Source organism: Rhinolophus sinicus, linkage group LG05 (assembly GCF_036562045.2).
Source record: "Rhinolophus sinicus isolate RSC01 linkage group LG05, ASM3656204v1, whole genome shotgun sequence".
NCBI lineage: Eukaryota > Metazoa > Chordata > Mammalia > Chiroptera > Rhinolophidae > Rhinolophus > Rhinolophus sinicus.
The window spans coordinates 45,377,729-45,402,243 of NC_133755.1; positions in this window are offsets into that span (position 1 = coordinate 45,377,729).

The following is a 24,515-nucleotide window of genomic DNA, read 5'->3' on the forward strand; positions in this document are numbered from 1 at the left end:
AATTGTTGCGAAGGACATGTTGAATATGGCGTGCCTAGCATCATGCTGGCACATAGGAGGCATTCAATAAACATCAATGATCGTTATTCCCAAATATCCTTTTCCCAATGGATCCTACCTAACCTTCAGTCTATGCCATCACCTGACTGAAGATGGGATAAGACCATATTCCAGAGGGTTACCATAGAAACGCCTGTTATCTTTCTATTGCCCCAGGTGCAGCTCCTAAAATTCCATCACTTGAGGAAGTGTAAACAGAGTATATTTGGAAGTTGCCCACAAGTGCTACTATTAGCAACAATGACAGCAAACACCTTCCTGCAAGTGTTACATTCTCTGCCTTAGGAGCCAGTTGAGCTCTTGGGTTCTGACCCATCTTAAACCCAGAAGTCCCAAGCTCCTGCTCCCTATGACTTCAACCACCAGGCTCACCCCTCCACCTTGGCCCTCTGACCAATTATAGATTTTCTCACTTCTAATGATTGTGTACTCTAGATTTCAGAGGAGCAGGTGTCCTTTAATGCAGGCCAATGCAGAGAAAGCAGGAAGAAAACATTTGTTTCTCTTCCCAGCATGGCTGTCAGGTCTTTGGGAGCTGGCCAGCAGAAAGGATGGTGGGTGCCATGGGGAATTGCAAAACCAACTGTCAGCTGCCTGGGTATTGCAGGCTATACAGACTTCTGGGGTGATGCTTTTCTCTAACATTCAATCAGCACGGCAGAAACCCCCATTCCACATTTGGTGGAACCAACATACCCCTCTCCACAATGTCTCAGGGGCCTTTCAAGGAGCTTTCTTGTCTACTAGTCACCTCTTGCTCAGATCTCTTGCTTCCACTGCACTCATGAGTTAACTTTATGTCTTGCCTTGTAGGACTGCTCCATTCCCCACACTGCTTTGTCCCATGCTGGAAACTGTCCTCATTCCTTCAGTTCCTCCTAGCACCAGCAAGATGAGTCTGTGGCGTTTAGCAGTGTTTGGAGCAATGGAGAGGTTAAAGCACAGCACAGGAACAATACACATGTTGTTATGAAAGTCCATTAATTATTGTCACCTTGGGAAATTTCCTGCTGGCAATATCATCCCTTAGGTTTATCTTGATGCCATTTTCTCAGGTCCCTCCTCTCCTCTCCAGGCACTTCTTCCCTTTCTAGAGGTCAGTCTTCTCCAAATTCTAATTTGCATGACAACTAGCTCTCCATCCCTTCCTCCCCACTAAATTCAGATCTACTTTTGCAGATCTACCAGCTCATCAAGGTGCCTTCCGAAGTAGAGGAAAAGCACCTACTCTGGGGGGGGTCTGCTCTTGAGCTGCGTAAAGACCTGACAGAAGCTTGGAAATCACATCATCAAAATCATCAATAGGACATTCCTTCCCCCAGAGTCTCTGGAAGAGAGAGAGGGCAGTATATTGGTCAGGAGAGGACAGAGGTGGGGCTCAATGTCAGAGACCCAAAATAACAGTGGCTAAATGAAATGAAATGTTAGTTTCTCTCACCTGTAGATGTCTGAGCTGGAATTGGGGCACTGCTACCTGAAGTCGTTCTTGGGGACATACGTTCCTTTTATCTTATTGTTCTGCTATCCCTAAGGTGTTGTCTTTATCACCTGGTTCCCGATGGTACATGGTTACAGCCCAGTCTAGCCAGTAAGAAGGAGTAGGAGATGATGGAGAGGGCATTCCTCTTCCCTTTAGGACACAGCCTGGAAGTCACCTACCTCACTTCCCTTCACATCTGTTGGCCAAAACTTAATCACATGCCTGCCAGAGAGGCTGTGAAACATAGTCTTTATTTCAGGTGACCATGTGCCAGCTAAAAATTGAGGATACTCTAGAACTGCATTATTCAATGGTAGCCACTAATCACATGTGGCTCTTTAAATTTAACTGAATTAAAATTAAATAAAACTTCAAATTCAGTTCTCCAGTCAGCCTAGCCACACCTCCAGTGCTCAATAGCCACCTGTGGTTCATGGTGACCATATGGGACAGTGCAGATATCGAACATTTTCATTATCACAGAAAGTTCTACTGGACAATGTTGCTATAGAAGAAAGAGTGAAATAATGGGGCACAATTGGCAGTCATTGTCACAGGCAATATAAAGAGGTATTCTGCTCCTTACAGGAGTAAGTCACTTGGAGTCGGGGACTTCTTCCAGCCCCTCAGTGTAACTGTGTTGTAGTCACTGCCTTGCCTGAGTGTCCCCTGTTGCTGTTCACCAGGCAGCCGCATGGGGAAACGATCTCACACACACGGTACATACTAGGCAGTCGGTCAATAAATGTTAGTCCCCTCTCCCTGTGCCCATGTCCCTTCCCTTGCCCCTACATACACTCACAGTCCCCCTTCCCCTTTGTGGAACTTAGTAACATAATCCTGCGTTACCATTATTAATCCCCCCACATCATAGAAGAGGAGATGAGGAGACTTGGCCTTTCCAAGATGAGGCAGAGAAGTGTATACCAGGGTAGCGACTCTGGTCCTCTCTCCTTCAGCTCATTAAATGTCTGCGTTGATGCTCTGGAAAGCCTGACAGTGACAGATGATGATTTCTCATGCCTTTTAAAGAACGCGTGGAAAGAAAATAATCACATACACGCGCAGAAGAGAGGAAGATCATCTTAACTAACCCAGCCCTCAGCCTGCAGGTATATACATTAGTCTTGGACAGTGTTTGCTGCGGCCCTTGTGGGCCACCTGAGAGCCCATGCTGGATCTTTATTCTGAAGAACTGCTGGACGCTGAGAGCTGGGTCACTAGATCTCCTTGACCCTTGGCTTCTGGGTGGCCTGGAACCTTAGATCCCCTCTCTTGAGACCAGGAATTTACATGCTGTGACATTCCAGAGCTCCTGGACAGTGATGGGTGGAGATGGTAAGAGAAGAGAATAGAATGAGGGAGGAGATCAAGGGTGTATAAAAGTTTTAACATCAGTCCCTCAAGTCAAACATCTGTGTTTGGGCCCTTGCGGCAAGAAGGGGAAAGCATGAAGTTGCTAATCCTTAAATTTTGTGGAATCACATACCCGTTTGAGAATTTGAGACTGTCTCCTCAGAAAAATGCATGTGCACACCAAAATATACAAACATCTTAGATAGTTCATGGACCTACTTAATTAAATTGTGTTACTACTATTTGGCTTGGAGTACCAAATGGTCACTGTGGTTTCTTAAAGTCTCATGAGAGAGCTTTTATCAGGCTTAAAGAAGTTCTCAAAGTCACCAAGCTTGGTAAGGGCCAGGCTTGCTAGAAGCCAGTCACAAAACTGGATGTCATAGCGTCGTGATGTAGGTTCCATTCTGATTTTTTGTTTCTGGGAACACAAGGAACTCCTTCTCTAGAATTACACTCCAGGGATAAAGGCAGCCATATCCACTGAGGCTGAGAAAATACCCTAAGGGTCAGCCAGGAGCAAAAATTACCCAGATTGGAAGATAAGGAAATGAAAATGCATGAGAAATGAAAATGCAGGACGTTCAACAGCCCAAACTTGCAAATGAGAAAATAAAATTCCTGATTTGAAATCTCCTTGGGGAGGAGAGTTCTTTGCTATGGTATGGGAACAAAAGGTTATTGCATGGTTAATGTTTTCTCATTAGAGCGTGGGTTGATGAGGGGCTTCCTGAGGCCTCTTGGCTCAAGTGCAGGGAATGAATCGTGAGTGAAGGGTGGAGGGAAGCATGAAGCAGGCTGCAAATGCAGTCACTGTATTATTGTGGCGTGTGCTTTGTCACCTGCGGCTGCCATCAATAACAGTTTTAGCTCTTTCTGCTTTATCCAGAGCTGCAGTTCCTAGGGCAGCTGGTGTTCAGAGCCCTATAGAAGCTCTGTCCTCTTAAATCAGTGATTGTCACCCCTGGCTGCACATTAGAACCACCTGGAAAACTTTATAACTACTGCGGCCTGGACACCACCATTTGACTGGTCTGGAGTGGGACCCAGGAATCCCAGGACATAAAAGCTCCCCAGGTGATTTCTGTGCACACTTAGGGTGGAGAACCACTACTTTACAGTGTTGCTAGAAACTATTGCAGGTATTCTCAGGCTCTGTGGAGAATTTAGAAACTTAATAATCAGAGAAAAGCTAAAAGGGCTGTTCTTTTAGCTAACATGACTACCTTAGAGTTAGGAAAACCTCATTGTCGAAGAAAGCTCACCAGAAAGATGGGCTTATAGTCTGACATTCGTCCTCTTCAGTCATTAAATAACAGAATCTGATCAGCTTTGGTAATGAAACTCAACTTCTATTAAATACTTAATAAGATGAGATTTTTCCAGAGAGAATTAAGCAAGAATGAGTTTAATACTATTCCAATTAGGTGTGGGTTAAATAATGCACCACATAAAAATTCAAACCAGACAGAGGTAAAGAAGACTGTGGGAGTTTCTCCTGGTCAGGGTGGGGGTTGCCTACAGCATGAAGTTCAGGAATGTTGGCTGTTGCACATTCCTTGGCAATAAAACCTAGTGATTTTGCACTTGGATGGGGTTTACTACTATTCCAATGAGGATAAGTTGAATGCCACTTTTCTTCCAACTAGATTCTTTGTTTATAGGAAGCAGACAGAGGGTTATGAGTGATACTTAAAGACTCTTGGGCCACATGTACAGCGCAGTCAGTGAGGTGGGTATCTTAGTTTGGGTTCCCCAGAAGCATGCTCTAAAACAAGGAGTTGAGGACAAGTTGTTCACTTGCAAAGTGATCCCAAGGAGCATTGGAAGGGAAAGGTAGATGGGAGACAGGGAAAGAGAGAATGGCAATGAAAAATATGTTATCCAACAGCTACCACTGAAGGCAACTGGGGTTAATCCCACTGTCTAGACACCCTCAGTCACCCCGACTGAGATGCAAGGAAGCCGGGCTTCCCCCAAGTCCCCATCCACCATGGGTTAAGGGCCGCTTCTAGGACATTAACTCTCCTTTTCTGGCTCCCAGGCCTAAGATGCTCCCCGGCCAGATAAAGATTCACAGACAGAGTGGCAGGTGTGTGAAATAGGCAGCCTGTGGTGTATAGAAGTACAAGTCGAGAGAATGCAGGCAAGGCCACAGAGACTGAATACTGAGAGTAAAGCTTTTATCCATCCACCTGTCCATCCACCTAACTAATAGAATACTTATCAAACGGCAGACGTCTACAATTCAGAATAAGGCTGGTCACATGTTTGCATGAACTTACAGACTTCTATACAGCGGTCTTGCAGAGAAGAACCAGGATATAAGAGCCCACCACATTTCTTTTTACCTGCCTGCCAGTCTCTCAGCCGACCCAATCACTGATTCCAGGAAGTATTGTTTTCTCCCACTGTCTAAAAATTCCTTGTGCTTAAAACTTCTTTCTTCTACCACCACCCTCACCAATCCAACCTCAAAACATGATTCCAGATTAGCAGGTGGGTCTGGCCCATTGGATCCCATTGGACCTGGCCTACCAGAGTTAAACAGAGACAAATCACTTGTATGCTGTAAGATTCACTGACACTAAAAGATGGGAATCACCTGAAGTCCCCTGACTTTGTTGGGGCTGGGTCTCCTGCCTCTTTTGCCATTAACTGCTCTGACCTGTCACCTCAGCCTTTTGCATGTCATCCAGATCCAACCCAAAATATGGATTCTGTAACAGCTATCTGATGTTTCTTTCTAATAACCAAGTGATCAATGAGAAGCCAAAAGTGAGCCAGAATCTAGGGTGATGGCAGGGAGAGGGGAGGCACTGTCTCAGGTAAGTGAAATGCTAATGAAGACATTTTATGTGTAATTCTTTAACATGGCGAAACAAAAACACCTCCTAAGTGTTTGGGTTTTTTAAAGTACCAACGCTATACAAAACCAAATAGTCTCACTCCATCCCTGGCCTTCCTTTCCACAGGGCAGGGTTTAGCGTGATGAAGTCAAGGAAGGATGTAGGGTGGGGGTTGGGGGGAACAGCTGGCACCTAGAACCAGGCTCCTGTGTTTGCTCCATTTGCTTATATCAGGAAATGCCATCAACAAGATTGCAAGGAGTTGGCCTTTCTCTGCGAATTCACTTGTATCATAATGGCCCATCTCTCAAATTCTCTGCTCCATCTCTTAAAGTTAACAACACATTGTGATGTCGGGAGCATCTTTTCCTTATTTTCAGAATGCCCAGAAAAACTTCAATGTAATTTCTAGTGCTCCTTTACATACTTTCAATAAACGACATACATTGAATGCATTATACTGCCTTCCAAATTATGATTTTGAGAGACAGAACTAATGTAGTCTTAGAGCCTTATCCAGTTCTGGCAGACTTTAAAGATTCTCCTTATGGTCTTTTCTGGTTATAAAAATAATTTACCTCGTAAAAATTCAAACGAAAACAGAGATCAAGAAGACGGTGAGAGTCCCTCACAGTCAGAGGGCTTATGAGCAGCATGAAGTCGGGAGTGGCAGCTGGGCACGTTACTTGGCAATAAAACCTGGTGACTAGGCACTGGCATTAGTACAGGGGCACTGATGTCAAAATGGCTTCCTCAAGCTGGCAGCTGTCCTGCCTCCTGGAAATGGAGAGGTGGAGGCACAGGCTCCTGGTCTGTCCTCTTAGACATGTCACACATCATTCCACACATTACTGAGTGCCAGACACTGAGAAGGCATTGATGAGCAGCGCAGACATGGCTCCTGCTCTCCTTTATCTCCCCTTTCCACTGCTGGTGGTGAAGGAGATAGACCTAGGGAAAATAGCCACACTCTTCTAAGCACAATTATAATCAGTGATGAGGGCCACTGAGGGTAAGAGCCTGGTTCTAAGGGGACATATAACAAAGGACTCTGCCCTAGACTGGGGGTTGAGGAAAACTTCTCTGGGGAAATGCGGAGATCGGGGGAGGCAGCATTAACAGTGAGAAGGGGAAGGAGCCATGGGCATTGCAGATGGCAGGAGCAGCAGGTGCAAAAGCCCTGTGGAAGAAGGGAATCTCTGCAGTTGTAGGGGCTGGAGGAAGACTTGTGAGGCTGGAGAAACAAGAATGGTTGATAGTGCCTTCAGATCAGACCGGGCTTGTTAGTCAGGCTAAGAGTCTGGGAAAGCTCAGGAGGGTTTAAGCAGGATTTGTGAGCATGTGGGCAAGTAGGGGGTGGAGACATGCTCATGCTGATTGCAGCTGGAGGAAGGAATGAGTAGGGGAAGAAGGATGGCAGCACTGTTGATGGGCATACCTCCAGCTGGTGGGCTATTGCTGTTGTCCTGGCAAGAGCAAACAGAGGCTTGCTTGGGGCTGGCATGTGCCTCCAAACCCTCTTATAGCTACAAACAGAGCATTACTGTTTTCTGCTACTGGCTTCTAGACGCCAGTCCGCTGTGCCAGCCCAACTGCATCAGCGTCCCTGAGGAGCCTCCTGGGCTCCTGTACACAATGAGTCTTATTTAGTAAGTCTCGGGAGGGCCCAGGAATCAGCAGTTTCAAAGCTTCTCCAAGTGATTCAGATGTACAGCTGCATTTTTTCCATTTTCTCTACAAAGATTTGCTTGGAAGGATGGTGTTGAACCCTGGACCGAGCACTAGGTGTTAATTCAAGCCCATGACTCCTAACAGTGTGACCTTAGTCAAATGGTTTCACCTCATGAGTCTCAATTTCACCATCTGTAAAATGGAAGTGATCCTTTTCTTCTTGGGTGCCTCGTGGGGTTGTTTGGAGGATCTAATGAGATCATAAATTTGAAAGCATAATACAAACACCGATATTCTTTACCTGCAAGCAAACCATAGTTTTCAGTGTGGAAATGGAATTCAGATTTATCTCTTGGGATTTGGGCCCTTTTTTCTGTTGGCTATGTTAGATAAGTGAAGGCTTTCTGATTCTTGGTCCCAAATGCCCCCTCCTAATTCACTGAAGAAGGGATTCTCCTCCTTCCCTCCTTCCCTGGGTATTTTCCCTCCTTCCAGACAATGGCTGCCATTCCCCCTTGTTTGCTCACATGTTTGTCACCTCTGTGTCCAGTATTGACTGTTCCTCTGCCTTTGGCTATACATCAGCTCATGTTTGCTATGTGCCAGGCACTGAACCAAACTCTACACATATTATAAAAAATTATCCCTATAACCCTCCTTTAAGAGATGAAGAAACAAAGTCTTAAAGAGGTCAGGTAATTTACTGGAGGTCATGTGGCCAGGAAACCACAAGCTATTTGTGCCCATTAACCACTCTGTTACACCATCATTTGTGTGTATGTGTGTGTGTGGGGGGTGGGGGGGGTCGTTCCTCCCTGGGGTGTGACTCCCTAAACTAAGGTGGCCTTTATTTCTACTTTCTGTCTGACTTCTTGATCTCTGTGTCCCAGAGCTCTGACCAGTAGGTTCAAACTTCACCTTCACCTTTCTTCCAAAGGAACAAGAGGGTACCATCAAGCAATGGTGACTCTCTGAGTGAGTGTAGATCCAACCTCGAGCCTCAATAAGTTGTGGAGACTCTCATAAGGTTGTGAGCTTCCTGAGGGCACGGACACCTCTAGTTCATCTTTGTGTGATCTCACCAAGTAGGCGTTTGATAAAGTTTGTTGATGAATGAAGCATTAGCAAGATGACTTAAAAAAAAAACCCCACATATATTAGTGCTGGCTTCCAACACTCTGCTTTGAATTTGGAGCAAGAGCAACATGAACCTAAAAGGTGCATGGTGTTTTAGAGTTTATACCATACAGCAATATAATATTTAGCCCATAAGATGATGTTTATCCCCATTTGAAGGAAGACAAAGCTGAGGCTTAGAAGGTTACATGACTCGCAGTACTGCAGAGTGATTTGATTTGAGCACTGGCACTGAAATTAGACAGTGGGTGTGAGCCTTGAGCAAACTAGTTATCATGTGGTTACGTGCACTGAACTAGGCATTCATGCTCTAGTTTCCTCGTACATAAAATGGAGATGATTATAGCACCATTTACATAGGATTTTTCTTAAAATTAAGTGAGGTTACGCACAAAGAGCCAGGCACATGTAAGTACTCAGTAAACACTGGCTCTTGCTAATGGCCGTAGAGCTGGTGAACCTGGTCCTCTGACTTCAGCGTAATGTTCTTTGCCCCATATTTGACATTTGTGGCCAGCATGTTTATATTGAACAAATATGTGGCAGAATATTATAGGAGAATTTATAACAGTGTTTACCTAAAGAGTTGGTATTTCCACCAATGAAAACCAAAAGTAAGCACCTCAGGACTGACCAGAGAGAAATACTATAGGTGTCTTTGACAAACTTGGATCCTTATTCTGGACCTAAGAAAGGATGGTTCCTGCTGCTTATAACTACAGTGTCAACTGATTTCAATAGTTACCTGAGGTATCACTAGAGAATAGAATATTATTCATTTATTCGACCTGTTGGGCACCTACTGCAATGCCAGCCGCCGTGCTGGAAGTCAGGATGTAATGTAAGCAGAAGAGGCAGAGTCCACAACTGCATGAAGTTCACAGTCTCGTAGGAACACTGGAGGGTCTGCTCTTAGCCCTGGAGAATCTTGGCATGCAAGGAGCGACACCCCCGGTGGGATGGGACCCCACAGGCAGGCGGTGACCAGGGTCTGTTATGATCCATTTTCTCTTAGTGGTAAAGCTGTGAGCAAGTCTCAAAGCTCATTTCTTCTTAGAGGAAATATAGGCAAGAACTGGTCATATACATAAAACCAGAGAGGAGGGGTCCTTCTTTGCGTGGGGTCCCTTCTTTGCATGAAAACATATACTGGTGGCAGGTATCCTCTAACTGGAGGGATAATCCCATGCCTTATACTGATCTAATCTGACTGTCCATCCTTTTAAATGCTATCCCAAAGGATGGGTATTCCTGGTAGGAAGGGGTAGGAAAGGAAGCCCCTTTGATTTTCCATGATGAGACTTAATTTCCCCTCGATGTAGATTCACATAGAGATGGTGGCTTAGAAGAGATATCTAAATTATCCAGAATTAACAACTGGAAACATAAAACAACATTTATCAGAGGCCAAACAACATGTATGATCTTAGCCTCGTAGCTACTGATACAGAGACAACCAAGAGTTAAATGTTAGTTTTTAGGCCCTCTTCCTAAGCAAGTATGGTTATTTGCAAAGAAAACATGTTCTTACATCCAAATCATATTTTCTGAGTGTCCCAAACCCAGCATTGGAGCTGGCAGAAAGGACCTGGTATAATTTGTCTTGTGCCTTTTCATTTGTAAGATAGGCAAATACCTTCTATAGGACCTGCCTCATCGAGTCAGCTTGGGGACCAAATGAGATCATACTTGTAACATACTTAGCACAGAACCTGGCATGTTAGAAAGACCACATTTGCTAAGACAACATTTGTAGTGGATATCTGGTGTTGGTCTGCCTGGCACCCACATTTCCTCTGGGGAGCAGTCACCCTTGCATTCCACATGAACTTGGTGGGTATGGAACCAGACTGGGCTGATCAGGGTACCCTTTTTCCCATCTGCAACAGAAGACAGTCAGGCCAACATGCAAAGATGTGCATAGATGAGAGCTGGACGGACAGAGAGAGGATCCTGACATACTTGGGATCAGCTTTGGTCCCTATATCCAGGTTCCTGTAACTCCTCATTCACTTCTGTGAGCACCTTGGGCCACGCCACAGAGTAGAAGCAAAACGATTCCCTTGTTGCTTACGTAGACTGAGTTGGGTTTCTATAACAGTATCAGGATCACAAGGATACGAGTGCATGAAGTTGTAAGTCCACATAAAAGGGCGGGGTGAGGCAATACCCTCTCAGGTGCCCACAACTGAGAAGTGAGGATGTTCTCAGTAAATTCCCTGGGTCTTAGTCACTGACATTTAAACAGGCTGCCAAACAGCTCCTTTCAACTGCCTCTCACGTGTCCTGGCCGAGTTACATTATGTGGCTTACCACCGAAAGTCATACTTAAAGTCACACTTGCCTTCCAAGTCGCAAAGGCAACATGTAAGCTGAGAAGTTGGAACTGGGTTTGAGTGATGGGAACCTCTCACGCGTTGAGATGAAGGAGGACATCCAGCTGCCTGTGTAGGTCAGTCATCACCCAGGCCAGCAGCTGGAAGGAAAGCAGAGTGGGCCTAATGAACAGTAAACATAAACTGGAAGGTAGACATTACTCCCAGGGGAGCATCTGTGTTTTATTCATCTTTGAACCCCCGGAGCCGAGTGCAGCATCAGATACAGCAGGTCCTCGAATAACATCGTTTTGTTTTGTTCAACAATGTTTTGCTATAATGTTGATGAGATGTCATAGGAACTTAACTCTTATTTATGTCAATGAGCTTATGGTAAATTGGTTTTGTTATGTGTTGTTTCGCTTCAAGTTGCAGAACCTATTGATAATGTTAAGTGAGGTCTTACTGTACTTTATTAAGTTATCTATTAAGGTCTCAGTGAAGGGGATGGAATCTGACCGGGCAAGAAGCCCGTGTCTAGCTCACTCTAGTTGTAAGTCTGCACTGGACAAGGTCCTGTGGGTGGCGTTGATGACACAAGACCTGCCTCCTGCCTTCAAGGAGCTCCACCAGACAGAGTTAGGTGAGAAAATGGATATGCTGATGGAATTCAGAGTAGGAAAAAAGTGATTCCATGTCCACAGGTGGTGCTCTCCACTGTGAGGTTGGAAAGGCTGGGAGAGTGGGGTTTCCACAGGCCTCGGATTCCAGAACATAGAGAATGGAACGAAGATAGGGCAAGGAGATCCAGCTGAGCAGATAAAATAAGAAGTGTCCCGGCAGGTACAAGTCACTGTAGTAGTTAGGAGGGTTGTGGTGCAGTTTTTGCTAGCATGTTCAGTTTTGCTGACAAGGCAGCATTTTCGCTGGATTTTGACCAACTGGTGGGAGGCAGGGTATGGGGTGCCCTTTGTGGACATGGAGTGATATGGGCAAAGTATGGTCCCTGACCAGCACTTACTAGAAAGGCAAATTCTGCACTACACCCCAGAGCTATTGATTCAGAAACTGTAGGGGTGTGACCCAGAGGGCTGTAGTTTAACAAGTCCTTCAGGTGACTCTGATGACTGGCCTACTCCAGTCAGCTTACAGAGAGCATCTGAGGGGGCAAAGCAGGCAAGTTGGGCAGGCATCTGATTGCAGGATCCTAAATACCAGACTCTAGAACTAGGGCATTTTCCTGGTACTATTGAGAGTCTACTAAAAGTTTCAAAATGAGAGTCATTTATTCATTCATTCAGCCAGTATTTATTGAGCACCTACCACATGCCAGGCCTCACATTGGGCACTGAGATCTAACAGTAAACATACCCGCTTTAGTTCAGGGCAGCATTTTAAGAACAGGCTTATCTGGAGACAAGATTGCTATTATCTGTCTTTAAAAAAAAAAAAAAAATCTGATTTACTAGTGGAACAGACACCTATTATGTTCTCCAGGAACAACTCTGCTGTTTGTCCCTGCCACCAGAAGTTGTTCACCTCAGCTAGGCATTTACCAAAGTTTCAAATGCTAGTGATGGGAACTGAAGAAGGGAAAACAAGCGCACACACCCACAATGGAAAGGGGTAGAGGTCAAAAGGTATGAACTTCTGGTTATAAGATAAATAAGTCCCGGGGATGTAATGTATAGCATGGTGACTATAGTTAATAACACTGTATAGGGTACTTGAAAATTACTGAGAGAGATCTTAAACATTCTCGTCACAAGTAGAAAAATTTGTAACTGTGTGGTGATGGATGTTAACTAGACTTATTGTGGTGATTATTTCACAATACAGGAGGTCTGACAATTTAAGTTCACAAATTTGTTGCAACGATGTTGCTAACCTTTTTTGATATCAGAGAGATTATTCATTATGAATTTGTACCAACTGGACAATTAACCAAGTTTACTATTTGGAAGTGCTGAAAAGGCTGCGTGAAAATGTTAGACAACCTGAACTTTTTGCCAACAATTCATGGCTCTTGCATCACGACAATGCACCAGTTCACATGGCACTGTCTGTGAGGGAGTTTTTAGCCAGGAAACAAATAACTGTATTAGAACACGCTCCCTACTCACCGGATCTGGCCCCCAATGACTTCTTTCTTAACCCAAAGATAAAGGAAATATTGAAAGGAAGACATTTTGATGACATTCAGGACATCAAGGGTAATACGATGACAGCTCTGATGGCCATTCCAGAAAAAGAGTTCCAAAATTGCTTTGAAGAGTGGACTAGGTGCTGGCATCGGTGCATAGCTTCCCAAGGGGAGCACTTCGAAGGTGACCATAGTGATATTCAGCAATGAGGTATGTAGCACTTTTTCTAGGATGAGCTCGTGAACTTAGTTGTCAGACCTCGTATACATGTATCAAATCATTATGTTGTACATCTAAAACTAATACACTGTTTATGCCATTATATCTCAAAAAATTAAAAAATAAAGCGGTGAGGGTCATTGGGAGAAAGCATTTTCTTTCAGGTCTGTGCTACCTGACAGTTCTCAGAAGGACCATGCAGCCTTTGACTTTGCTCTATGAGGGTTAATGAGCTCCAGGCGGTTCAGTGTTTACCTACCAGTTCAGGAAGCTGTGGGCTGGGGGGGTGGGGCAAGGAAGGGGAGGGGAAGAGAGTGAAGGAGGCAGGCTGCCGGAGGTTCTCTCTCCTGTTCTCACACATCGATTCTGTCCGTTGCTAGAGGAAATTAGAGCACTCTTTCAAAGAATAACAGGTCTTTTTCATCTGAATTAAATGAAACAGGCCAGTATGCCCTTCTGGAAGGTAGATGACCTCAGGACATCTTTCAGCCCTCTTTCAGGTTTGGACAAGGGCCAATCTTAGGATGAGGACGGGGAGGCTGGAACATCTCCTGGGTCCCAGTTTCTGGCCACACAGCTCCTCTGGTGTTCCAACCAGATAGGCTGAGGTCGATGGGTGTGGTCCTCTGCTGGGGCCTGTCAGGAGAAAATAGTTCAGGCCAGCAATGGTCTCATCAGGTGGCAGGGGACAGGATTCAGAGGAGTCCCAGGGCTATTCCAGTGTGAGCTTTGGCTCGTTGGCCTCTAAGAAAACAGAGTTGGGTTTCTGATCTCCCCTAATCCCTCTGTCTCCTGTGTCTGCACCTTGTCAGGACCCCAGAAAGATTCCAATTCCTCTCCTTCCACAATAGAACAATTGTTTACTTCTTCTGAGTGGTCCTCAGCTCACACCAGATCTGAGGGCACAGAGAAAAGGAACAAAAGAAAGAAGCTGAGCCACCTCTCCCTGTCTGGCATCACCAATGCCACCAGACTTGTGTCCAGTTTCCTTGTCCCGTGTTTGACGATACCATACCACAGGAGCCTGACTGATGCAAGTCTCCTCTTCTCACTCACTTCCCAGGGATTGTTTGTAGGAGACCAGCATTTCAGAGAGCAGGCGCCTCTTTAACATATCCGTGGGCAGTGCCCTGTCATCTGTACCACGGATCTTATTTTAAACTAATTACATTACCAAGGGGTGGGGAGGAGGGAGGAGCGGGGGTAATTATAATCCGAGAAAATTTTTTTTAAAAGACCTAGTTTCAAAAATCTCAGACTTAATTTAGTGTATTTCAATTACAAGGGGAGTTACAAAGCTGGAGATCATTTGCATTATACCCTTAATTACCACTTCATTTCTACCCAAGATCATCAATAGAGATTCTTGGGAATGTGTACTCAGAATAAGTGATTGATCCTAATGAGGCCTTTGTTCTTCCTGAGCCTCTCTGACTAAGCTATTTCCTCCATGGTGAAGAGGCACTGAGTTTGCCAAGGCGGGTGGAGATGCTTTAAATTAGAAATGGAGCCTGTGAAGAAATCAAGAGGTTTTCAAATTGGCTTCATCACCCAGGAGAGCGGACGCCACAATCAACTTCCGCCTCCCTACCAGCTACTCACCAGGTTTCTCCCCTCTCCCCTTGAGCATACTAGCTCTACTGGGCTGTTGTGGATGATTCCAGACCTGTGCCATCCACAACATCCATCTTTCTTAGTCAGCAACAGAGGAAATAGCCTTTCCGGCCTTCCTCTTGCAAATAATGGATGCCACCATAGAGCTGTCTGCTTCTGCTTTTTCTGCCTCCTCTAAAGAAAGTACATCCAGCAGTCCCTGTTACTGGGTCTTTATTGGAAAAGCTGTTTGCCAAGATCATTTAGTTCTAAGAAAATGATGAGCCCACAGGAATGTGAGTGTGTGTGTGTGTGTGTGTGTGTGTGTGTGTGTGTGTGTGTGTGTGTGTGTGTTTCCTAAGATCCATGTTGTAGGAGACAGACTTCTTCTGCATATGGCACCTTTTACCCTGCAGAGCTTTTCATAGGGCTTTGCTCATTTTTTACCTTGAGGGTAAGAAAAGAATTGCCCTTGTTCTACAAATGAGACTGAGGCTCAGAGAGGCTAATTGACTTGCTCAAAGTGACTCAGCTGTGTGTGTGTGTGTGTGTGTGTGTGTGTGTGTGTGTGTGTGTGTGACAGAGTAGGGGGTTTAAGTCCAGGTTTCTCAATCCTGTGCTCCTTCCATTACAAACCACCTCCCATGAGTTACCCGAAACTTTACCTCGTTTGTGGAGGTTGGGGTCTTCATCCACTGCAGTGAGTTACCCCATTTAAACTTTATTTCTGAATCTGTATATTTAAGCAATGCTTTTATTTCAGAAGAATCCAGATAGTGGCCTTAGTTCACCTTCCTCCGGGGGTAGGTATATTGGTGGAGAATGATGGAGGGGGTCGGGGGGGAAGGGAAGAGAGGAGGCAGCAGGGAATTTTCCCAGTTTTCCACTGGACGAAGCCAAGGCCCAGAGAGTCAGACAAATCTGTGATTCTCCTGGCATTCTGAACATTGGCCAAATCCCTGCTCTTTGCTCTCATTATTCCTCTGGGATGGTTTCCAAGTGTGGAGGAGTGTAGGCTATGGAAGTGTTTGTGTTGGGGGGTGGGGGCAGCAAGACAGATGTTGTGAGGAAGAAGGGTGTTCACACCAATAGTTCAGCCAAGTCTTGGGGTCACAGGGACTCGGCCAGAGTTGGAAGTGTCCTCTGAGTTAGAGGTGTGTCTATCTCCTCCAGAACCTCCTGGATATTGTAGCTCCTCTGCAATACCCTCTCACCGTGCAGATGGAATACTCTGGTGAAAGGAACAAACATTTTGGAGCTAAGTAACTCTGCGTTCAAATCCCACCTCTGCTTATTAGCTGAGCTGTCTTGGGTAAGTCACCTGACCTCCCCAAAGATCAGTTTTCTCAAGTAATATAAAATGAGAATGCTAATAACCACTCTCTGGGCTGTTCTGAAATTTAAATGAACCATGTAAAAGCAAATAGCAAATGGTGGTTTTGATGAGCAGAGGGTGTGAGGCAGTCAGGAAGTGGAAGGATAAGAAAAGGGGACTACTTGTCCTGCAAAGGAGCAAGAGTGGGTTCAGGGATGAAACAGCCTGCAAAGATTTTCCTAAATAGTCCGCCCATATGCTAGCGCTCGGGGAGCGCTGAGAAACTAGTTTGAAAAGCATGAAAGTCATAAAATAGCACCAAGTATTTTTTTTCTTAGTGTGAGCAAAAATATTCAAGCAGACAAACCCAAGCCAATCTTCTGGGACTGACTCTAAATATTACTCGTGAGTCACCCCAGCTTCTTTCCAAGAGAAAGACTGCCCCCATCCCCTCACTCAACACCCGTCTCTGACGCATTAGGATTGCAGCTTTTTAGCTTCTCTCACCAAAGCTCTAGTCCCTCCACGGGTCCTAGGGCAGCCCTGAACGCACGGAATGTGTTTCCTCATTTCAGTCCGCCGTAGAGCGTTTCCAAAAAAAAACCTCATGAAGGGAGCAGGACTCCGCGCCAAGCCCTACAGTGGACACTAGATGGCGCTGGACCCCACGTTATTCAGGCAACTCTAATAAGGCACTCTTTTCTGGGAAACTTTCTACAAGGAGATCACCTCCTTCCCGGAGACCTAAGGGGTTAGTTCAGTTTATACCACAAGCCTAAAGCGCCACCAGGAGATCGCCCCTGGCTTTGACGCTAACTGGGACCCACTGCAAGTATAGCTGTGGAAGGCAGTTTCCAGACCAGAGGCTAGAGACCCAGCAGTTACTGGCTAAGCTAAAAAGAATGTTTGGAACAAGTAACCCTTTTCAACTTCTGCTCTGCCCAGAGGGGCAGGAAGGAAAAGACCTTTCTCCCTTTAGAAGGAGGTGGGGGAGAAAAAAGAAAGAGGCAGATCCTTGAGGCTCATTTGTGAGAGCTGCCCAGCATCTGCCCTTCCCTTGGGGACAGAGCTGATGGACTTCCACCCTGACCCCTCTCAGGGTGAGACGGACCCTCAGTGCCCATAGATGATGAGTTGTGGGGTTGTTTTCTGTCCAGGGATCTTGGCTGAGGTTACCATTAAGTACCCGTTTAATTTCATTGTACTAAGACTACACCCTCATATGTATGGAGAGCATATTGGAATCCCCACGGCTGGGATCCCAAAGCTCTTATGAACAGTAACGATAAGTGGCAGTTACAAAATGATTTCCAATTTGCTAAGCATCATGAGCGCTCTTTATACCTGAAGAAGCAGGTGAATTGCATTTTCTGTTTGCAGATAAAGTGACTGACACCCCAGGGTCTCGTTGGAACTGCTGGCACTGATGTTGTCTCTTTGAAATGGTGATGATCATGGTTGCTTATTATCATTTTCACTCTTATGTTCTTTTTGATGTGCAAGAGGCCAAACAGAACATTTGTGTAAAGACAGTTTGGGGCTAATGGGTTTCCATTTGGCCGATACCATCTGGGCAAAAAGGGCTGAATGTGGAGAACCACTGAAGGGACATAAACGCCTGAGTACACTCGACTTTTTGGCAGTGCTGGAGTTTCCTGTGGAGGGAGGTTGGGTTCTGCGAAGCTGGAGGGCCCGTGTGCTGCCACTGCTGCTGAGAAGGCTTCGGGGGCAGCCCCATCAATCAGCCAATCAGCACATTCGTGGGCACCTACCACATAGAAAAGAAATGGTGTGCCTCTGTGAGGCGACAAAGATCTTTAAGTCTGTGCTCCAAAGAGCTTACGGTGCAGTGTCATTGGGACAAGTACAATACATACAAAGAAAAAGAAAATTAATGACTCAGAGAAGTCCTAGTGAGATTCCAGAAACCCAATATCCAAGCTTGGTTGTGCAGAACTTCCATTTAGAGGAATGAGGAGAGAAGGGGTTGGTGGGGCTAGAGAAGGTGGGAAGGAAGGGACTGGTCAGTATTCCTTGTGGCTTTGGCTAAATCTTACCATCTACATAAGATGTGCTTGCCCCAAAGTCATGTCCAGGCTCCAGATGCCCTACTGGGGTCAAAGGCTGGGAGTGCTTGGGTGATGGTTTGTACCTACAGGATGCTTGTGTTGAGGCCCAGGAAGTCAGGACAAGTCCTCTAGGGGCGGGTGAGCTTTCTACCCTCCAGCCCCCCTCCTCACACAGTTGTTCCCCAGGTCCTCAGAGAGCTGGGTATAGTTCCAGGCCCATCACCCCTGCTTCCACTGAGTCCCTGAGTCCTGGCAACTCTGCTCCTGACCACCCCCCTTGAGCCACTGCCACTGTCCTGGCCCTCATCACACATAGCCAGAAGAGCTTTTCTTTGAAAAATAAACACAATTATTTTTATAGGAAATACCTGTTCATAGAAATGAATGCAGATGCATAAATCCCACAGAAAGGATTTATAATGTCTCCCTTCTTCCCCTGTCCCCAGTCTCCCGTTCACCCCCTTCTCTCCCTACTCACCCAAGCCTCTTCCAGTCACCCTCTCTGGTTTCCAGAATTTCATTATTTGAAGCACAAATCGATGCTGTTGCTCCTCATTATCCTCAGGATATGTGACATTGCAAACTCCTCAGCCCAGCCTATGGCCCTGTCCCCACAGCCGTCTCCAGCTTCCTCACCCCCAAGCTCCTCTCACAAGCTCTGTTCCAGCCAGGCCCAACCACTTGCAGTGGCCTAACGCTGTGTTCTCATTAGCGTAGTGTATTTTTTAAAATAATTTTTAATTTACTTTTTTGAGTAGATAACACATTTACACACACACACACACACACACACACACACACACAATCCTACTCCCTCAAAGATAACCACTATTTACTAATTTCTTGTATTTCTTCCAAGATAATTTTTACACATATTCAGTATAACTGTAGTCTCTCCTTTTTACCCAAATGATAACATTCTATACAATTCACACTTTCTTTATCTGCTTTTTAAAAATTTAGGAATAATGTCTCAGAAGCCTTTCCATAGCAATGCGTAAAGAGATTTTTCATTGGTTTTGTATCTCGGTAGTATTCAATTGAATGGATATACTCTAATTCGGCAAACTTTTTCTGTCAAGGACCAGATAGTAACTATTTTAGGTTTTGTGGACCATCCAGTCTCTGTGGATACTGCTCAACTGTGTCGCAGGACAAAAGAAGCAGTAGACAATACGTAAACAAAGGCGCGTAGCTGTGTTCCAATAAAACTGTACTTATGGACACTGGTATTAGAATTTTACATAAGTTCACATGTGACAAAATATCATTCTTCTTTTGAATTTTTTTCAACCATTTAAAAATGTTAAAACTATTCTTAGCTGCCAGCCTTACAAAAATAGGCTGAGGGCCACCTTTGGCCACCTTTGGTAATTTGGCAACCCTTAATTTATTTAACCAATTCGCTATTAATAAACATTTAAATTGTTTCTAATCTTTTGCTGCAATTTATAATCATGTACAATGTCACTTCATATGCACACAGATATATCTGCCTATAGGGGAAGCTCTAAGAATCAGGATTGCTGGTCCAGAAGATAAATGCATTTATTTTGATAAATATTGCTAACTTGCCTTTCTAGGGGCTGTACTAGTTGACACACCCACCAGAATGTACAGGAATATCAGTGTCTTCACAGCCAATCCTGTATTTTCACACTCGGGTTTTCACAAATCTGATAGGTTAAAAAAAAAGGCATCTCAGTACTTTTGATTTGCATTTTTCTTATCATGAGGGAGGTTGAACATCTTGTCATGTGTTTAATAGCCATTTGTATTTCCTTTTTTTCCCTGTGAGTTGTCTTTTCATATCCTTTGCTCATATTTTTATTGGTCCTTTCTTTAGAAACTTGTTTGCATACCTTTTTAAATGAAAGAGATTAGCCTTTTGTCTGTTGAGTTACATATATCCTTTCTGGATTTTCATTGTTTTTTACTTTGCTTAAACAGGGTTGCTTAGTTGTTGTTTGGCATGCACAACTTTAAACATTTTTTTAAAAAAATTTTTAGCTGAATTTATCAATTTGTTATTTTGTAGCTTGTAGTGTTTGTCATCATTAGAAAGAATTTTTCCACTCTAAGATTATAAAATAATTTGTCCATGTTTTCTCTTGGTACTTGCGTGATTTTATTGTTTATATTTACATGTTTGATACATGTGGAGTTTATTCTGGTATATAGTGTGAAGTATGGATCCAAATTAATGTTTTTCTAGCTAGCTACCCAGGAATCTCAATGCCATCTATGTCACTGGATTTGGTATGCCACCTTTATTATATACTAAATATACTGATATTCTTCCTAACTGTTCCATTGATCTGTCTGTTCATGTGTTAGTACTATGACGTTTTTAATTACTGAAGCGCTATGGTATGTTTTTCTGTTTGTTGGTGTAGTCCAGGATTTCTCAAACTCAGCACTGGTATCTTGAGCCAGGTAGAGTTCTTTGTTGTGGACAGCTGTCCTGTGCATGGTACAGTGTGCACACACCCGCACACACACATGCACACACACACACACACACACACACACACACACACAGTTGAGGTAAGCAAAAAAGAGGACAAAAGAAAGTTTCCAGATATTGCCAAAGTTCCCCGGGGACAGAATCACCCCTGTTGAGCATCACTGGTCTAGCCGTTGATCGTTGCTCTTTTTTCATAGCTTCTTGTTTATTCTTCACTGTGTGTTTATACTGCTGTCCCCTCTACCTGGAATGTCCTCCACTTACTCATTTTCCCATTGGAGTTCAGCTCAGGCACTGTCTCCCAGGGAGCTTTCGTGGCCCACCCTGCCCCATCCTGTGCCCCCCCACCAACCCAGGTTTCAACCCCCATCATTCTCTGCGGAAATGAGACATTTGCTTGTCTCGAGCCCCTGATCAGGTTGTCAGCTCCAAGAGGTGGGAGTTTTGTTCATATCTTTATCTCCAGCCTCTGGAGATAAATCCTGGCACAGGGTAGGTGCTCTATGCGTATTATTGGCTAAATGGATAAGTGGACACTTCTTTTACCCATCTTCCACCAACAGCCACAAGTTTGGTTGAAGAAAACACGTGAGGAGGATGGGATCTGAGATGCAACAGGGTGAGGGGAGAGTCTAGCATGTGTGGGGTGCCCACTATGTGCCAGGCACAGTAGTAAATGAGATGTGTGCAATCTCCTGTTTAATACTCTGCGGTCCCCAGCTACCAAGATACTTGTCTGCTTAGGCGTGGGAACGGAAGAGATCTGGTGAGAACCAAAGGGCCTCAGTGGTCTCTTGGGAAAGCAGGATAGTGTTGAGAGCAGGAGCCCTGGACTGCGACAGCTTATGTCAAATTCCTACTCTATTTACTTAGTAGCAGGTACTTCCCTTCTTTAAGCCTCAGTTCCTTCACTAGTACAATGGGGATGGTAATAGTACCCACTATTACTCTAGCAAAGTGCTAGAGGCGCCCTGGCCAGAGCCTCCACCAGGAAGCCATAATGCCTCCTTGGGCTGGTTGTTCATAGTCCAACAGGTTCCCTCAGCCCTGAGAGCCTTGGAGGGAGGAGAAAAAAATAAAATGACGACCCTGAGATACAGGTCAGACTGTGTGTGAGAGAATGAGGATGTTTGGGAGCTGACTTTTTTTCTAAAGCAAGGAGATCCCAGGATCCCTGTGGGGCCCGGGGCCCGTAAGAACCAGTCCCTAGGTAAGAAGTGTCCCTCCAAAGAGTTAACATCTAAGGCATTTACCAAAGATCTTAAATGAAACAAAGTTATTCAGTTATCTGCATAGGATAAAATAATAGTAATAAGTAGCATCTTTTAAATAACAGATACTACGTGCTAACTGGTTTACATGCAGTCACATGACCTACCCACACATCTCCCTCTCTCAGAGCCAGTCTTCATCTGGTGATAGAGTGGGGTGGAATTGCTACACCCAGCCCCCGTTATCAATTCCTTTATCAATCCTAGCAGCCTGCACCCTCATACTTACTGCCTACAGCACCAAAAAGAGTGTGCCTGCTCCCAGTGAAATACTCCAAGAGAGAAAACAGACTCAATCCAAAGAACACATGTTTCTCTTTTGCATTTCTTCTGATGTCCGCTCAGAACCCACAGGTGCTGAGAAGATGCTGTTGATGGGTTTGCCTTGGTCTTAGTTGCATTTCTAGGGATGTGGCCTAAGCTAGGCAGTGGGTACATAGCCCTCCTCCTTTCACAGGTTCTCCCAAGAAGAGACAATGATGTGCCCCATTTATGCTGTTTTCACCACAATCTTTTTCCAGGCCGTCTGTCACCTTTTCCCCAGAATCTACGATGCTTGCAAGGATGTCTCCACCACTCGCCGTTACCTGCCTGTGACGTTGTGATTTATAATAAGAAATATGTATTTGATCTTTGTCCTCCCACTTTCACATAGTGAAATTTAACCTGATAAACTCATCCAATTGCATATAAATGTCACTTCCTCAAGAAGTCTTACCAGTTATCATGGCTCCAAGTACCACCACTCCTAGTTTCAACTTTGTTTCTGTTTGTGTGATTACTAATTAATGTTTTCTCTCCTAGTCCAGGAAAGCAAGTAGTGACTTTCCCCCCACCTTGTTACTTATCCCCAGAGCTTAGCATAATAACTGAAACATAGTAGATACTCAATATATATTTATAGAGTGAATAGTGAATGAGGAATAGTAGAATCTAGTAGATAATGCTAATACTTATATACCAGTAAAGTTCTAAGCGTGTTACAAATATAACAATCTCTCTAACAATATATGGGTAGGTAATATTACCCCTACTGTACACATAAGGAAATTCACCTGAGATCCCATAACTAGTGAGTGCCTAGATTTGATACCAGAGAGTCTGGCTCCAGAGCCTGAACCTTTAACCACTGTTATTCTGGCCTATATTGTTCTCCCATGTTTTAATAAATCCACAAATTTCATTTGGTGCTCTGTTGTTATTATAATATGCTTTATACTTCTTACTCGCAATGAATTATACTCAACTTGACATAACATTAGACAAAATGTTTTATCTGCCAGATAGCACTCTAGTAATGGATTAGGTTGGTACAAAAGTAATTGTGGTTTAAAAGGTTAAGAATCATTGCAAAAACCGCAATTACTTTTGCACCAATCTAATATATCTTGAGTTTTAGCAAAAAATGAATTGTACATATTAATCAAAATTGGGTGGCAAACCTATGAATGCACATCATCGTAAATGGGTTGAGAACCACTGGTCTACTGGCTGATAATAAATCTTTAATATACTTAATCATTCCATTCTCTTTTATGGATTATAAATAAAAATCTTGCTCACCATTGCCCTGAGAAAAAGATGTCTTCCTGGAGCTGGTTCTATGAGTCATCTTTCTGCTTGGCAAACCTTTGTTCCTGAGGAGAAGCAAGGCCTTCTTTTATTCCCAATGCCCCAAACATCCCTTCTCTGACATTTGCCGTGGTCAGAGTAATGGGGGCCCCATCTCAAAGGGCAAGGCCAAGCTTGTGTTCAGAGGTGTTGATTTCTTTACAACTGTGTACCTGGTTCCTTGTTACTTTGCAAAATCATTCTCACCCCCTTGCAGGAAAGTGCCAGGGACATTAATCCAGGGCTTTCTTGGGTGACTTGCACTTTTTCACGTTTCTAGATGGAATTGGAAGTGCTCTACCATCCCTGGAAACAGTTATAAGGCCTGTGTCCTGAAAATTAGTTTGACTCCTTTGCCCAGGTCAGTCCTTGCAAACCAGTAGGCATCAGGGAGCTGGCAGTGTAGGGCGGGAGTCAGGGATTCATTAAGATATGCATGTTGAACCTTTTCTGTTTGCCTCACCCCAACCTTCTGCCTCAGATCCATTCTCCACTTTTCGTTGTCCTGCTCTGCTTCCAAGTGGGTCTGACCATTGAGATTCACTGTAGTCGGCAGGGGATCAGAGCATGGGAGGAGAGAGGGGTCTAGATATTTATTCTCCCTCCCTCCTCCTGATGGATAGAGGTCCTGGCAGTGGTGGGGTCCACTGTGGCCATAGTTCCCATGAGGTTGCCCCTCTTCTGCAGCTCTTATTGGCCTCCAATAAACCCCTCCCTCACCTCCTTTACACTTAGAGGTGGTAAGGGCTTGTTACTGTTGCTAGTCCCTGGGTCCTTCACCATCTTTTATGGTTCTTTTAACTCTGCCCACCTCTATAAACAATCCCTTCCTTAATGTCTCTTCAGCCAAACCCTTTGGAGTGCCTCTTCCTGCTGGGACTCTGGCTGATACTCTGGACCTTCCTGGGGGCATCTTTATGGCTTTCTTGATATGTTTATGGCACCTGAGGTTTCCATA